Raw genomic sequence first — 18,192 nt, 5'->3', positions numbered from 1 at the left:
TCTGTCGATAGCATTTCTGGCCCTTTGCATCCTCCTCCTGGCTCGGAGACAGTTCGACCGAAGGGAGTTAATCGTCTCGTTCCACCAATAAACTGGGCGACGTTCGCCTTTCGGTATTAGTTTTCGTGGCATGGTAACGTCGCATGCTCTCACTACCAAATTTGTTAGTTCGCCGGCACTAAGACTGGTGACTGTTCGCTCCTCTCGGAGTGCTTCAATGAATAAATTCTTGTCGAATTTCTTCGACTTCCACCTGCGACCTTTTGTTTTTATATTTCTTGTTTTAGATGAACTCTGACAGCGCACAGTGTAGCGGATTGCTTGATGGTCGCTGTGAGTGTAATCATCACATACTCTCCAATTTACTGCCAACATCGGACTGCAGAAGGTAACATCGATGATTGATTCTCGACCGTTTCTATGGAAAGTGCTGGTGTAGCCTTCGTTGACCAGTCTCACATTCAGCTTCGCCAGGGCTTCCAGTAGACTAAAACCCCTCGCGTTGGTAAATCTGCTCCCCCACTCCACTGCCCAGGCGTCTCCACCGATGACTATGGGACTCCGTCCGATGAGCTCTTCTGTTAGGTTATATAGCATCAGATCAAACTGTTCTATTGTCCATCTCGGGGGGGCATAGCAGCTACATACGAAGATTCCATTTATTTTGGCTATCACGAACCCTTCGTATGTATTGGATACCACTTCCTGGATGGGGTATCTTCCCATCGTCGATAGTGCAGCCATTCTAGCTTTATCGGTCAACCAGTTTCCGTTATCTGGAGGTACTTGATACGGCTCTGCTATGATCGCCACATCGCATTTGGTTTCTGATGTGGCTTGCGATAGCAATTGTTGCGCCGTGTCGCAGTGATTCAGGTTTATCTGGGTTACCTCCATTTGGTTATTGCTGCCATCGCCCTTTTATAGACCGGGCATCTCGATCCCCCTGTGGCGTGGTCTTTTTCTTCCTCCGTCGTGCAGAGCATGCACCTTGGGGGCTTAGTACAATTCTTTGCCAAATGCCCCTTGTCGCCGCATCTTATACAGAGCTCCGATCTGTCAGGTCCTTTACAGTACTTTGCTTGGTGGCCAAAGTCCATGCACTTGAAACACCTAGATACTTGCTGGATAGCTCTCAGGGAACACACCGTCCATCCGACTTTCATCTTACCAACCTCCAATAGCTTGCTAGCTGCGGTTCTTGGCAGTCTTAAGGTTGCTATTTGAGTATTTCCAAATGCTTTCCTCAGCCTGATTGATATGGCGACTTCTCCCAGCTCAAACTGTTCATTCAGGGCTACTCTCAATTCGGTATCTGTAGTGATCTCATCCAGGTTTCTACATTCTACAACTGTTTCTTGGGACAGAGCTCTCACTTTTGCTGTTTCGCCCAAAGATTTCTCGACAAGCTCTTTATAAGTTGAGCTTCTAATCGTTGGGTCCTTCTTCAATTCGAACAGCAATTGTCCATTTTGAGTTCGCCTTACTTTGACCACGTTTTCTCCGAGATTTTTCAGGGACGGATCCTCTTTAACTTTTCGCAGAATCTCAGCATATGTTGCAGCGCCCGCTGTAGCCACAATCAGAGCGTCCGGCTTTGGCCTCTCCAGCCTAGGCTTTAATTTTTCTTTCTTCTTCTCTTCTTTTTTCTTTCTTTCGATCTTTTTCCACTCATTTATCTCTTCGTTGTTCTGTTTGCTTTCACCATTAGCCACTTCGCTACCATCTTTTTGTTTCTTTGCTGCCCTTTTCTCTTCAGGAGTTAGTCTTTTCCTTTTCGCGGTTAACGGGGTACTGTCACTCATTGGTGTCGAGATCGGCTTACTCTGCACATTCTCTTTCAGTGCGTTCTCCGCCTTTTCAGCTTTTGCTCTCCAGAATTGTTGCTCGCGTTCGGCTGCTGCAAGCGCCGATTTGATTTTAATCGTCAAGGTCCTTATGACGGCGTGAACGTTACTGCGAGGCTTAATGTACTCGTAGAGTTCATCAGATGCCCTTTTGGCCTCACCCAGCTTAGTTTTCTCGTGTTGCAGGTTTGGCTGCTCTCCGATGTATTTATCGCTTGTGGATTTTGGTGCTGGTGGTTGGCTCAGCGGCGGAGATCTCATCACCTGTCCCCTTCTGGCAAAGATGCCTACCTCTTCGATTTCGCTCTCGATTTCTGTTGAATTTGTTTGGAAACTCATTTTTGTTGTTGGGTCCCAACTCCGGGCCGCTATCTCCGCTCGTTGCACATAGTCGCTATCAGTGATCCCATGGTTATCTATGCAAGCAGTGAGGCCATGCAGGGGGTTGACACGGTCCTTCATGGGGACCGTGTTCAGAGCCAGATCAGCGCAAGTCAGGAATGTGACATCTGACGCCTAGTACCTAGTGCCTGAGCCTAGACGAGCATCGAACGTACCCGAAGACTTGCCAAGTTATTACCGGGACGGGGGCAACCGCGCTATTAGCCCACACGCCGTTTCAGGAAGGTGTCACCCTTCCTTACTCAGGGAACAGGATAGCACGATTGTCAGCCTTTAGCGTCGAAAGTAATTCTCATCCTTAACATGTCCGTTTTCCGTGTCGTACCAGTATATCGTAATCAGGATCTTACTGGCGTCAACCCTGATGTGCTCGGCACTCCCTACGTTGCTCCTGTACACGGTATTTCCCCCGTGCAATCTCCATAGGCTTTACCGCGCCCTTACTCGCGTTGTCACCCGATTAGTCGCCTTCTACGACAGGGACAGGGACCAAGACCCGAAGTGCTATTCTAGGCCGGCAGTTCCACGGCTGTTTGTATGTTTGTATGTTTGTATGTTTGTATGTTTGTATGTTTGTATGTTTGTATGTTTGTATGTTTGTATGTTTGTATGTTTGTATGTTTGTATGTTTGTATGTTTGTATGTTTGTATGTTTGTATGTTTGTATGTTTGTATGTTTGTATGTTTGTATGTTTGTATGTTTGTATGTTTGTATGTTTGTATGTTTGTATGTTTGTATGTTTGTATGTTTGTATGTTTGTATGTTTGTATGTTTGTATGTTTGTATGTTTGTATGTTTGTATGTTTGTATGTTTGTATGTTTGTATGTTTGTATGTTTGTATGTTTGTATGTTTGTATGTTTGTATGTTTGTATGTTTGTATGTTTGTATGTTTGTATGTTTGTATGTTTGTATGTTTGTATGTTTGTATGTTTGTATGTTTGTATGTTTGTATGTTTGTATGTTTGTATGTTTGTATGTTTGTATGTTTGTATGTTTGTATGTTTGTATGTTTGTATGTTTGTATGTTTGTATGTTTGTATGTTTGTATGTTTGTATGTTTGTATGTTTGTATGTTTGTATGTTTGTATGTTTGTATGTTTGTATGTTTGTATGTTTGTATGTTTGTATGTTTGTATGTTTGTATGTTTGTATGTTTGTATGTTTGTATGTTTGTATGTTTGTATGTTTGTATGTTTGTATGTTTGTATGTTTGTATGTTTGTATGTTTGTATGTTTGTATGTTTGTATGTTTGTATGTTTGTATGTTTGTATGTTTGTATGTTTGTATGTTTGTATGTTTGTATGTTTGTATGTTTGTATGTTTTTAACTTTGTATGTTTTTAACTTTGTAACGTGTTTGTCTGTAGCGCTGACCCACATTAATAGAAATTTGACCCCCTTTATGTTGACCGATTGATCTGAAATTTGGAACACACCTTTATCTCTGTAGTTATTATAAAAGTGTATATTTTATGATCTTGAAAATTGAAGATGGCGGCCGCTACAAAATGGCGGATCACATATTTTCTCAAAACCTCATCGATATGGGTTTTCCAAAACCCAATCAATATGGGTATCGAATGAAAGTGCTTGACTAGTAGAACACAGTTATTTATGGAAAATGAAAATCCAAGATGGCTGCCACTACAAAATGGCGGACTACATATTTTCTCAAAACCCTATTATTATGGGTATCAAATGAAAGGGCTTGACTAGTAGAATACGGTTATTTATGGAAAACCTCATTAATATGGGTATCAAATGAAAGGGCTTGACTAGTAGAACACACTTATTTATGAAAATGCAAATCCAAGATGGCTGCAACTACCAAACGGCGGGCTACATATTTTCTCAAATCCCAATTAATATGGGTATCAAATGAAAGGGCTTGAATAGTAGATCACAGCAGATCATGAATAATCCAAACCCAAGATGGCCGCAATCACAAAATAGCAAATTACTTTATTAAACGGTTTTATTTAGCTTGAACTGTTTGTATGTATGTTTGTATGCCTGTAGAGTTGTCCCAAATTAATAGAAATTTGACCAATAGGAACTGACCGAATTTATAAAACACCTTTATCTCTGTAGTCATTTTAAAACTGCTTATCTTAAAAAATCCAATTTGGGCGCCGCTACAAAATAGCTGATTCCATATCATCTCAAAAAAAAGGACGATTGAGATTATTTGACTGATAGAATACAGTACAATGGTTGATTGTAGAGAAATATTCTAATGAAACAGATAATGTACTAAAAACTAGAAAATAAAATGAGTAAAAAAAACTTTTTAAGTTAAACGGTTTAATTGTGATTAAACATAATAATGTACTAAAAGCTGAAAAATAGTTAGGCAAGTAGCAGTTATCACACCTCTCTTTCATTAGTCTAGGGCATTGATAACACTAACATAAAATCGTGGGGAACGCTGGATTTCCATTATCCACACTTAGCGACTTCATCATACGTCCCACGATTTTATTTTAGTCTTATCAATACCCTAGACTAATGAAGGAGAGGTGTGATAACTGCTAACTGCTACCTGCCTAATTATTTTCTAGCTTTTAGTACCTTATTATGTTTAATCACAATCAAACCGTTTAACTTAAAAAGTTTTTTTTACTTATTTTATTTTTATTTTGGCTGAATCCGATCCTTTATCCTGACAGTCTTGTATTGTCTTTAATTAGTTCAGTTGCGAGTAGTACTTGTCGGAATTCAACGGCAATTCCACACGACAAAAAATACACTCTTCGTTTAGTGGGTAGTTGGAATGAGGGCATCATCTCGCTGAGCCCATGATCTCATTTCTCTCACGATTGTCTTAAATGATACATCTTCCATCGCTCGTCACGATCTGCTTCGAAAACTCTAGGTTTACGTTGCGTTTGTAAGGTAATTCGCTGATGGTGATTCAAATTGAGCGTTTCATGTAATCTAGTATCATTGAATGTTTATAGGCGGTGGTTTTCGAAATGTTAATAAACTTCACTAAGGAAAGTACCGTATAGTGAAGGTTATTTTTGATCAGTGTTCCTATTTAGTCATCATCAGTTGCGGAAGGTCTTCGGTGCATTCGAACATTCAAAGTTGATAAAATTCTGAAATTACCAAACTTGCGCACAGTTCTTTCTGTTAAGGGATTTTCTCCGTAAACAGCATATATACTATTTGTATCTAAGTAAATATCACTTATGTGCTTTCAATAACATTGACTTATTCGAATATAAATAAAACCATCTAAAAAATACCAGAACGATACCGTATTTTGGGAGAAAGAGTGTACAATTATAACCTCACAGACAATGACGCTTTCAACTAATTGATACTAATAGTAGATTAAGTGTTACCAGACGCCAAAACGCTGCACTCACAAACTGCCGGTGTCCTCACATTTGTACACTTACAAACTTCTCCGACTCCATCTGATCCATTTTCTTATCAGCATCCCAGCCAAACGCCACTATTACTAGTTTATGTTCCTAGCGAATTCCGAAGCTATTAAGTTTTATTGCTCTCCTATCGAGTTGGGTTTGTCTTGAGACACGGGGCACAACAGGTAATTTCCTTCAGCCTCACTCGGGCACCGATCTTATTTTTTTCCCTATTTCATTATCAGACCATCGCAATCGTCCGCAGCAAAGAAAAAGCGTTTTCCTCCTCCAGTGATTTTCGCCCCAGTCGCAGTTCTTTTTTTTCTCTCCTCTCATCTAGCCGTAGCTCGCGGTGAATAGAACCTGCTGTGCGGAGGGATTTCTAATTTGAGAAATTAATAATTACATTACACGCCTAATTAACCTTAATTGCTGATTTTATGATATAATATACATTTTCGTACACCTCCGGGGCGAAAGATAGTGGCACCCAGATCCAGGGTAGGATCTATTTTTCCCCCTTTGTTTACTTGCCCATGATACGCACAAGCACACTCACTTCTTGGGTGTGGTGTTAACTGGATCGTTCTGCTTCTCCCATAAGGATGATTTATGGTGTTACTTTCAATGCATAAAGGTCACATGCGCCAGTGCGCTTCTGTAACTTGAACCTGGAGAACCGGGACACGGCAAGCCCATTTTCCATCCGATCGTTCGTATGATCAGCGATGCAAAGCGAAAGAAACCATTTCAAAACAGGAATTATTATTCCTATACATAACGGGAGCGAATTGGGCCATGAAACAATCACACAGCCCCAATTATGTTTCTCCAATTATGTAATCTTCACGGAAATTAGTTCGCTTTCTCGACTCGACATTTACCACTACGATGAACCGTGACACGATTTTGATAGATCATCGGGAAATTGCGGGGTCTTTGCTGTGCAGTATCATCGGATCGCTGGGATCGTTGTGTTACACAACTGAATCATCATGTCTGCTAACCAGCTAACTTTCGTTTTTCAACTCAATAAATTGCCTCCGCAAGCTGAGGAGTGCATTCGGGTCTCCGCAGACGTAGGATAGACGAGCCTCCCGAATATATGGTTTGGAAACAGAAAACCGAACAGTCAGCGGGGGTGATCAGAAGAGGGCAACCGACTGACCGACGAGATGTTCGCAACTAGAAATTCACCTCGAAGTAAACCATCTCCAACCTAAATGGAGAAAAATCCCCGATAAACCATCTCGGACATCTTAGCGAAGAAATTATTTTAAATGCACTCAACATATTCGCTCTTGCTATGCACCACTCGGAGAGTGCAGAGTGGTTGGGCCAATTTATACGACACAAACGAGATAAAGATAAATTATAACTTGTAAATTGATTTATTGTCCGGTATGGCAGCAAGCGGAGCTAATCCTTGGCAAGAGTTTTCCATCGCGAACCAGGGATGTACTTTTCTTTGGTAAATTAATAAATTAACGAAACGTTTGATAGCCATACGAAAGTAAGCTTTCAAGATAAGCGGAAAACTTTAAAATTATGATAGCGGGCGCGGGTCATTTGTTGTCTCTATCGCCGACCGATTTCAGCCCTTTGTCCAAGGAGGGGGAGCGAGTCTATGAGCTATCTACTCTGCCAGATGCACATTTACGCCGTGGCGTAAGATGATCGCCTTTACCGTCATGTATGTACCCGGGTGCACCCTAGGAGCCACTCGGCCAACGGACCGTAGGTGAAGCTGTGTACACGGACGGATTTAACCGAGCCTCGGGGGTGCCTTAATTCAACGAGCTGCCACATGCTAGCATATCTCTATGTCTATATTGGATACAGCGCATTTTTGTTAGGAATTGCACACCGGATTTTGCTGAGAGCGCGCAGCCACGTTGCTGAAGTGTTGAGGTTAGAAATACGAGCCGATGAGTGACTTAACGGGAGCGTATCAAACGAATGGTGGTAACCTGCATTAGTAGCGACGATGTGCTGGGAGGGAAATTATTCCCTAAAAAGCTGGATTTCATTTATTTATTCATTCATTACTATCAACAGGCCTGAACTTAAGTACCCTAATGATACTAATACTACACTAATTAAAAATTTGCCCAATAAACAGACACTAGGAGTTACAAAAGATGTTCTATTTCCAAGAAATAATGATATGACCTCGATATCAAGTCTGACATCAACAACTACTTTCGTATGGGCATGGAAAAGTGTGAAGATTATATTAATAGGTATAGAAGGGAAGCTGTTGCAAAGAACAAGAGTTATCATGCTAAACATTGAATCCAGAAATTAATCAACATCTTCGGAATCGAATTGAATTTTCAAATACTAGTCGAATATGAGTTTGAGCAAATGTTCACTAGTCTATAACAATTTTTTGAGAAATAACAGCTTTCTTTCTGAAAACAGATGGCATATCATTGCACTCTCATGAGACACTCTGACTTTATCTAAATCAGACGTACCATAAATCGGGGGCAAATTGATCACTAGTTTCAGAAAAGTGTAAATATTTTCGAAATTCCAGTTATTTTTAAAACCAGTACTGGTGCTAAGGTCACAAATCATAATGAAATACTTTTTTTGAAAAATTACCTCAAACGTTAGTTTTAAATTCAAAACATATATTTGGGGTAAAATTGATCTATTCCTCCATTATTTTCTAGTGTAGTATGTATAAAAAAGGTATAGAAATTCACTGATTTCTTTACCTATGGTTATATACATGATAATTCAAGCGTTTGAGGATACCAAATCTGATTTAATTCATCTAAAGGTGTAATTGTGCCCCTCTCTTATCTCGATCTAAAGTTTGAACTGCAGGTCATTCGGGGACCGTTTGGGTTATCCTTATATGACCATAAATCCTCAAAATGGTTTCCAATGAGATGGTATTGACAAACCATTAAACCATGAACCATGTGACGCATGATTAGGGTTTCAGCCCGTCCTGATTTAGCAGGACATGCACTGATTTTGATATCCATTTGGGGCGTCCTAATTTATTTTTGACTAGCTGACCCGGCAAACTACGTCCCGCCCGAAATTTATTTTTCGTTATCTTATTCACGTTTTCTTACTAAGCGCAAATTCATGGGTCCAATCGCAGAACTGTTCATTGATTGATCTTCTAATCTACCCTTTAAAATTACCTTTCACTATAAAATTCCTAGTACTTCTACCAAAACTCGTCGTTATAATATTATTATAAGGGGATTATTTTCAGACACAATTCTCGTTCAAGATTTTCCAACCACTTGCAAATAACATGTTTCTCCGTTACATGGAATAAATGTTTGATACAGAAAATATAATAGAATAAAGACAGCCCTAATTTGGACAATTCCTTCCTCGAGTTTTGCTCTTATCAACACATTCGGCGATTCATTTTTATTTATATAGGTAGAAGAAGCTATAGAAGTGAGTTTTATCACATTAAAATCAGTTTCCACTTTCTAACAAAGATCAATTTCGTTAGCGCAAACATCAAATAGACTAACAACGCTTGTCACTATGAAATTGTAGAACGTATGGGAACTGAATTTTCGCAAATTTTCCCATTTTCTTCAGAGTTTTCTGAAAATTTTCAATTGTAATGTTTGGTTGGAGTATGTTGGATTGAAATATGTGTTTTAATTTTTTGGAACCCTCCCTCTATCCAGAAGAGGGAGAGGTGTCATACCATCACAGAAACATTTCTCGTACCCAAAAACCCTCACATCCCAAATTTGGTTCCGTTTGCGTAATTGATTCTCGAGTGATGCAGCCCCTCCTTAAGAAGGGGGAAGGAGTGTCAAACCACCATAGAAACGTGTATTGCCCCCTACAACCATTCCATTTGCTTGCTTATGCTTCATTATGCTTCATCCGTATAGTAGCCACCTTTTCTCACTTAGAGAGAGGGGAGAAGTGTCGAATCACGATTGAAATCTCCACATGCCAAATCGGGCTCCATTTGCTTGATAGTTTTGGAGTTATGCAGAAATTTGTGTTTCATGTGTGTGGCAGCCCCCCTTCGAGAGGTGGAGGAGGGTCTGCTCACCATAGAAACGTTTCTTGCCCCCTAAAACCTTCATATGCTAAATTTGGCACCATTTTCTTGATTAGTTTTCGAGTAATGCATAAATTGTGTTTCATTTGTATGACAGCCCCCCCTTCGAGAGGGGGAGGAGTGTCTGCTCACCATAGAAACGTTTTTTGCCCCCTAAAACCTTCAGATGCCAAATTTGGCTCGATTTGCTTGATTGGTTTTTGAGTTATGCAGAAATTTGTGTTTCATTCGTATGGTAGCCGCCTAACTCCCCCCCCCCCTAGAGAGGGAGGAGGAGTATCTACTCACCATAGGGGGAGAGGGGGAGAAGTGTCTATCTGTCATAGAAACGTTTCTTGCCCCCTAAAACCTTCATATGCTAAATTTGGCTCCATTAGCTTGATTAGTTTTCGAGTAATGCATAAATTGTGTTTCATTTGTATGACAGCCCCCCCTTCGAGAGGGGGGAGAAGTATCTGCTCACCATAGAAACGTTTCTTGCCCCCTAAAACCTTCAGATGCCAAATTTGGCTCGATTTGCTTGATTGGTTTTTGAGTTATGCAGAAATTTGTGTTTCATTCGTATGGTAGCCGCCTAACTCCCCCCCCCTAAAGAGGGAGGAGGAGTATCTACTCACCATAGGGGGAGAGGGGGAGAAGTGTCTATCTGTCATAGAAACGTTTCTTGCCCCCTAAAACCTTCATATGCTAAATTTGGCTCCATTTGCTTGATTGGTTTTCGAGTTATGCAGAAATTTGTGTTTCATTCGTACGGTAGACCCCCCCCCCCTTAGAGAGGGAGGAGGAGTATCTACTCACCATAGAAACGTTTCTAACCCCCTAAAACCTTCACATGCCAAATTTGGCTCCATTTACTTGATTGGTTCTCGAGTTATGCATTTGAGCCTTGATAAAAATATATATTTTGGAAGTGCGAACCGGAGAACTATCATGACAGAAAACTTTAGCATGGAACCAATATATTTATTACGAATAATGTAAAGAGTACAAAAATCAGGATCATTTCAGAAAATTCGCTAAGAAAAGATCTAAATTAATACACGGCTTAATAAAGTATAAGATCAGTATGATTCCTGGCTGTGGTGGCTGACAGCAGACAAACGACCAGAATGGTAAAAACGGTATGGTGACCGAGAGCAGACAAGCTACCGCAAAGAGTTAAACTGCACCTTAAATGTCTACTTTGTATAGATTTATTCGCGAATTTCCATTTTTTTTTTATGATTTCTAAGCTGCCAACGAGACCCCAAAGTTCCCTGTCACGATTATGATGATGTGTCAGAGCTCCAAAATAAAATATTCGAATACTAATGTTGATTTCTCTAGTTCTGTCACAAGTACCGATACCCTTTGAAACTCACACTTTTCTATAGACACATAAAAAACAGGTAGATATGTTTTATATTTTTAATGTTCTATATTGATGGTGTATGTCAATTATATGTCATGTACAAAGTATAATATTTCATAAAAAAATATAGAAATACCTACAGTCTGTTAGGTCTCGACACCTTAAAACCATAAAAACAAGTTCGACAGAACCTGGACTATTTATTACTCAATTCCACGTTATTTGGTCGGATGTGTCCAAGTTCGAGCTGTCTAACAAGAAATGGCGACTCCGAGTGTGGCGGAAGAGCGACGAGGGCCTCCAGGACCGGCTATGAAGCATCATGGTGTGGGGTTGTTTCCCGTGGGCTGAGTGGGAAACTTAGCACAGGTCAACGGTATTGTGACTACCGATGGTGATGGTGTGAAAGTTCAGTTACATCGACATTTCGTGCTAGAACTTGGAAGAATCCATGCAGAAAATGGCACTACATCTCCCAGCAAGATAAGAATCCGAAGCATACTAAAAAGAAAACAGCAGCATTCTTCCGATCGACCAGGATCAAACAAATGATTTTGGGCGATTTTGGACAACAAGGTGGTAAAAACTGATGTTATGAAAAATTAAAACTATTTTGCTGCGTTGAAGAAGGGTAGGGACGAGCTAGACCCCCAACACCTCTGGATCCTCGTGGAGAGTATGCCAAAGCATTGTCAGTTGGTTATCGAGATCAAATGGGGTCATATTGACTATTAACTGTTTATTTTCATGACTTTTTAAAATAAACCATGAAGTGGATTTTTCTATATCGTATCCTGAAAGCGCCCATTAAGGAACAAAATTCATTTTTTGACGTAGGACGTCTTTCATTTCTGTGCCAGGGTGTTGTTTCAAAAACGAGAGAGTGACACTTGGAGTGCATGGTTTTGAACGTTAATACGTCTTTGCCGGCTAAACGGAGTTACGTAATAACTATTTCGGATCAACCGCTCGGAAATCCATTAAAGCAAAAATCGAATCAAATTGGAAGTTATATGATAATCATTTTTGCTCGAAAGATGAAATGCCTAGGAGTTATATTTTTGTTACCTATTGATTGCAAAGCCAACGTTCTTCTTCTTCTTCTTCAATGGCACTAACGTTCCTAGAGGAACTTCGCCGTCTCAACGTAGTATTACTTGCGTCATTTTTATTAGTATGTACTTAGTTGAGATTTCTATGCCAAATAACACGCCTTGAATGCATTCCGAGTGGCAAGCTCTAGAATACGCGTGATCACAGTACAAGTCGGAGGAAATTTCTTTGACGAAAAATTCCCCCGACCAGAACGGGAATCGAACCCGAACACCCGGCATGTTAGTTATGACGCTAACCACTCGGCCAAGGGAGCACAAAAGCCAACGTTAGTCCTACGTCAACCTAGCGGTTATATAACTGATATAACCCACTTCCAGTTTTGTTTTTCTAAGAAATGAATCAAGGATACTGAAATGGCAAAATGGTCTTCTAGTTACCTACTTATACGTAGTATTGACAGGAATACCGAAAAGTTTGAAAAAACTTTTAATATTGATAAACTTTGATTTCAAATGGGGGTGAATTATTTTTGCGCCCATCACTGTAACAGTAAACCAAATAAAAAGGGCTTTCACTTAACTATATACATAAATTTGTAACAATTCTGTTGTAACAGTAACAGAATTGATTGGCAAATACTAGACGTTTTGAATTTCGTCTCGAGAGTTTTGCGTTTTTCTCTTGTTTGTGCGATTAAAAGTATGTGAAAGGATGTTGCTAACAAAAGTTGGTCGACTTGACGAAAATCGTCGAAACATGACGCATACATTTTAATCGTGCATAAAATGACAGTCGTGTCCAGGACACAACTGCATAGTTATCGTAGGACTACGAAAATATTTTCATAGAAGCAGTTGAATTGATTGATTGGTTAATTGAAAATCCATTATTGCCCTGGCGATAACAATACACAAACTGGCCATAAGTAGCAATTTGTTTTCTTATGTAAATGTACGCATTTCATAGTGTTTATCTCGAACATTATCGCGGCGATCTTTTTCACAATTGGCGTACAATTGGTCACAGATGATTGTATTTTGTTCTACCAGCATCATTGAAGCATGATTCAATTAGAATCCGGAATCACAAAACCAGTTGTATCTGGGGATTGATGAAAAGTACAAAAAATATACTTATATCAAAATACAATTAATTGATCGTTCTTGAAAATATTGACGAATCTTCATACTTTTCTTCTTACACTCTCCATCAAAGTTTGGACTCTCTTTTGGTCAAATTTTCGAGTCCATTGTATTGTTTGTAACGAGAACTTTAGAACAGCTACAAATTCCTTGCCAAATCAAGAACTTTCTGGCAAATTAAACAGCGATAACGAACTTAAATTTGCTGGGAACATCTGCCCTGGCAGGGGCCTTTTTACAGACGTTTCGTCATCCATCAGCATACATCCTTCGTACTTCGTCAAAACCTTGTACAACTTTCGAGTGCGTCTTTTGGCCACCAGATTTTGCTTCAGATTTTTGCTGGTTGCTTGTAGGCACGATAACCTTCTCGCATACGAATTCTCCGGATGGTACTTTGGTTTGAGTTGTGTGTTTTTGTGATGTCGTAGTCCGAGAGTTCCGGGTTTGTCTTAGTTGTTCTCAACACCTTAAACCTCAGCTTACGATCGTAAGATCCACTACGACTCGTCCTCTGATTCGTTCGAACAACAGTTCATGGAAACGTCTCAGCACACCATACACGGTCGATTTGGCTACATTCAGCGATTTCACAATTTTAGTATCTGGCCACGCCTGATTTTTAATGTGAGTGTCCAAAATCAAATTTATTCTCTCGGCTTCCATCCTGTACAACTTTTTCAAAAGAAAAGCAACAGAACTGAGCGTCAACTTGAAGTTTTTACCTTAGAAAAATAAAGGTTTTCCAAACAATTTGCTGTCAAATTATTTCAGATACGCCAACTACGACCGCTGCTATAGAATGTACAGTAATTCCGGATTCTAAATGTTTCAAAGTTTAGCATCGTTGAAATCCATGTTTTAAGTTAGAAGGGTCTATTGTGAAAGTCGTTTTTAAATATTTGTTGCTTACTTGAGTTTTTCTGTTTTATTTTGGACTTTTCTGAAGTTAAATAGCTACATTTCGTACTTATGTGACTAATATAAACACACTGTTTAAATCTAACAACCATGTAATAAATCACGTCACATGAAACAAAAGTAAAAGACCACTCAAGCAGCGTTAGAGGATATCTTGACCCAAATGAAATCCACCTGTAGAATAGCTTGTTAGTTTTGAAATTGTGTTAATTATAAGAATCACAAGCATTCAATCGTTCCAGTAAACGCCATTTCGCACAAAACTCCACTCAAGCTTCGCCGCTCTAAATCATTCCGCTTTGGCACATACCTTAACCTGCATAAGCATTGTAACTTATTTGCTGCATTGTGGCATTCCGTGTATCGGGGTACAAAAATATTGATGTTTTTCACGATGTTGAAGTCGGTTTATTCATGTTGAACCATGTTAAGCGGCAACAACAGCAATGCTCGTCATACGGATCCTACTCCGGAGGTAGATTTATGAACACCAATTATGCAATTTGTGAGCCGCGACATAGAACATTGCACTGAAGCCCTGATGAATGGAGTTTTGCATATTATTGCGAAACGATTGTGCTTGGTTCGGGCGAATCGAAGGTAAATGGAAACCATAATTCAAAAATTTAACTGTTCAATCGATCCGAAAAAGGCCAGGGCTGGGGCGTCATAAAGTAATCAGTGCTTTTCGGTGAGTCGCTCGCCGTTTTATAAGTTTCATTAACGACAAAATATGCCGAGACGCGAAACTGAAGGCCCCCACATTCAAAAGTTAAAAATGAGAGTCTCTCGCCACGACCAGGCGTGTTTCTTAATGCATCGGAATTGTGGACAGACTTATTCGTGCCGTTGATGATGCTCGTTAAACTGTATGAAGTTCGTAACTGATGCTTTCCCCCGTTTCCCATGGACATCATTAATGAACCGTATCATGAAATTAATTTTACTGTTTTGGTTTCGCACCATTTCAACAATGTTTTGATACGGCGTCGAACGGATAACTCCGTACGCTAGTGAGTAATCCGGTTGTATTTACGAGAGGATTGTACACTACAACGGAATTTTAATTGGGAATATATGCATATCGGAATCAGGCAAAATTTATTATATCGCTTCGGCTGATCTTTATCTTTATATCACTAACCATGTTTTCCCATTGCTTTTTCTTGCAGGTAAGAACACACTAACAGCGAAAGCTCACACACTGTGAACCGTAAGTAACCTTTTATCCCATTTGCTTAGAATGATGGAATTTCCCTCCTTTTTCTAACCGACAACATTTCAAGACGGTGCCGCGCGCTCCAAGGTATCACTCAATTAATTAAGATTGATTTAAATAACACGCGATGGCACACCTCTCTCTGGAATCCGCACAATCCGCGCCTGCATTCGGTAGCTCTAAAGCGATATCTCTTGCAACAGCCTCGATCCTCATTAACTTTCTTCGCGTCCGATTGAAAGCGGGAAAACCATCCAGCTGAAAAATGAGCAACAATGTTTCCGACGACTAATCTCTTCACTTCTACCCCATCGCTGCTGGCATCAATTCTGGCATCTTCTGTGATGTAGCTGGTCGATAGTCGTCGCCGATGGTCAATCTTGTGAGACGGGATGCTGGGGGTCAGTTTAACGAATCATTTGCGGCGATATTCTCATCCGGTACACTATCTGTCCATTAGTTGGGGAGGGCGAGTCGGGCCGCATTCCAGGGTTTCATTCAGAAATAGGAAAGGAAAGAAAATGTTGTATAGTTTATGGGATGGCAATGTTTGTTTTTGTATATTTCATCAAGTGGAAAATTTTCACATGGGAACGTGTTTTGAATGGTAGTCAAATTATCATACACATGGCAGCCGAAATGGAGTCAGCTTTGTGGCAACAGTAGAAATTGAACTTTTCGTGCATCGATAAGACGTACAAGCAGGGATCCTTCCCAACCTTCCCGATTTTTCAGGATTTCCCAGACTTTTTGGCACGTTCCCTGATATCCTGACAAACAGTCAATTTTGCCTGATTTTTCTGAAATGATCCTGATTTTTCTTGATTTTTGAACATTTTACTTGATCGGTAGAAAAATTATCCGTACTAAATATAGTGGGATTTCTGCCAAAGTTTTTTCTGTAAATCCGAAATGTCATAATATCCTACATAAATGCTCTCCGTTTCGCACTTGTGTAATGCTTACTCTTCCTTTCGTTCATGGAACTATCTACTCCGAAGTGATTCGCGTTATCGGAAGAATAGTGTTTAGCAATCGACCGATGTAGGGATCCGACAATGAACTTTTCATCTAGCACACGTCAGTCCCTGCTTATCGATAATAGGCTTTTCCAAAAATCACGATTCTCACGTGGATTTAAGGTTACATATTTTTTACGCGAATTTTCCAATTAACGTGTGTTTTTCTTCAAGGAACCTATCTCCGCGTATAAGAATATGTTATACATTTAATAGATGCAACAAAAATTGTTTTAAACAATGTTGAACAGAAAAAATAGAGTAAACGAAACGAACTATCATTGGCTAACTCCAAAGCCTTATCCCGTCTTATCCCGTAGAAAGTCATATTCTGTGTTTGATGGGATTGAAAAGGAATTCTGTATCATGAGCAACCAGTCGATAAATTTCCAACTCGTAACTGTACAAATTAAAGGTAGCAGGATTCTCTCAAGTGCAAGAATTTCAACTCTAGATATATCATAAAAATACATTGAAGAGTCGAGAAAGCAATCATGTTAAGGGAGGATAGAATTTTCAAACTGAGTGATTGAACATTGTAAAACAAAACTGTGTATGAAATTGTATGCCCATAGAAAAAAAACCTTTGTTTTCTCAAAAAATCATCAACAAACTTTCCGGAAAACCCAATACGGACTATCCTGATTTCTCCTGATTTTTATTTATTTTCATTTTTCCTGATTATCTAAAATTATAGAGGGCAATCCTGCGTACAAATCAAACGGGTTTCAATATTGTTTTCAATCAATCACCGAACTGTGAAAGAACAATATTTTCCGACAGTTTAACTTGATAGATGTTTCATTTATCAGGATCAGGAAGTGGCTGACAATGTTGATAAGTTTTTTAACTTGTCATAGGAAATACGGAACCTAGAATCGGAAACACAAACAACACTACTGATTCTCACTTCATTGGCCTTATTCTAGAAGATGAGTCGAACGTTACTTCGTTGGATCGTAAGATTGGAAGTTTCCGTTAACGAAAAATAAAAGAAGCATGAGAGCATGAAGACCTCTGTAGGTGGCTACGGATGCACTCCGCTTTTTAACCCTTTATAACAAGGTTTCTCAAAGTGGTCGATATCGACCCCCTGAGTTTCCCAGGGGTGGAAAGAAACGAGAATTGATTTTGGGGGTCGACGGGGTTTGAATATCGACCCCTACAAAATAACACAAATTCTTATTTGAAATATTTAAGATGCTCCATAAGTTGTGTTACGTGAGCCACCCAGGGTTGCCACATTTGATCCTGTAAAATTTTCTGGAAAAATCTGTATATCTGTATTTTTAACAGAAAAATCTGTATCAAAAAATTAACGGAAAAAATGGAAAAAAGGTTTATTTTCATTTTGAATTTATTGTTCTTATTTATGGTTTGCTTAAGTTGTATCAATACAACGAAATAAATAATAAAAAAAAGTTTTCTCATAACAAATTGTATGATGTTTATACATGGTTTTGTTGAACTTTGCATTTCTCAAATTTTCCCTCAATTTCATCCCTGACGCTCCTCCTTGAGCCGATACATAGTTCTTTGCTTTCAAAATAGAGTCCATCATCGTGAAAGCCAACCGATTTCAGAACTTTGTTTTGTTGGCATTGTGAAGCGAGAGTATTCACTCAACCAACACTGATGAATGTGGGTTGAGTGAATATTTTTGTGTTATCAAAAAGTGTCCCAAAAACATCCTTAGCAGGAATGGAGAAATTAGATGACATTTCATATGGTTCAACATTTTTATAAATCAATGTACATATATTCATGACTCAACGATAAAAAAAACAAAGTT

Source organism: Toxorhynchites rutilus, chromosome 2 (genome assembly GCF_029784135.1).
Source record: "Toxorhynchites rutilus septentrionalis strain SRP chromosome 2, ASM2978413v1, whole genome shotgun sequence".
NCBI classification, from domain to species: domain Eukaryota; kingdom Metazoa; phylum Arthropoda; class Insecta; order Diptera; family Culicidae; genus Toxorhynchites; species Toxorhynchites rutilus.
The sequence above is the reverse complement of the archived record's forward strand: the minus strand, read 5'-3'. Positions refer to the sequence as shown.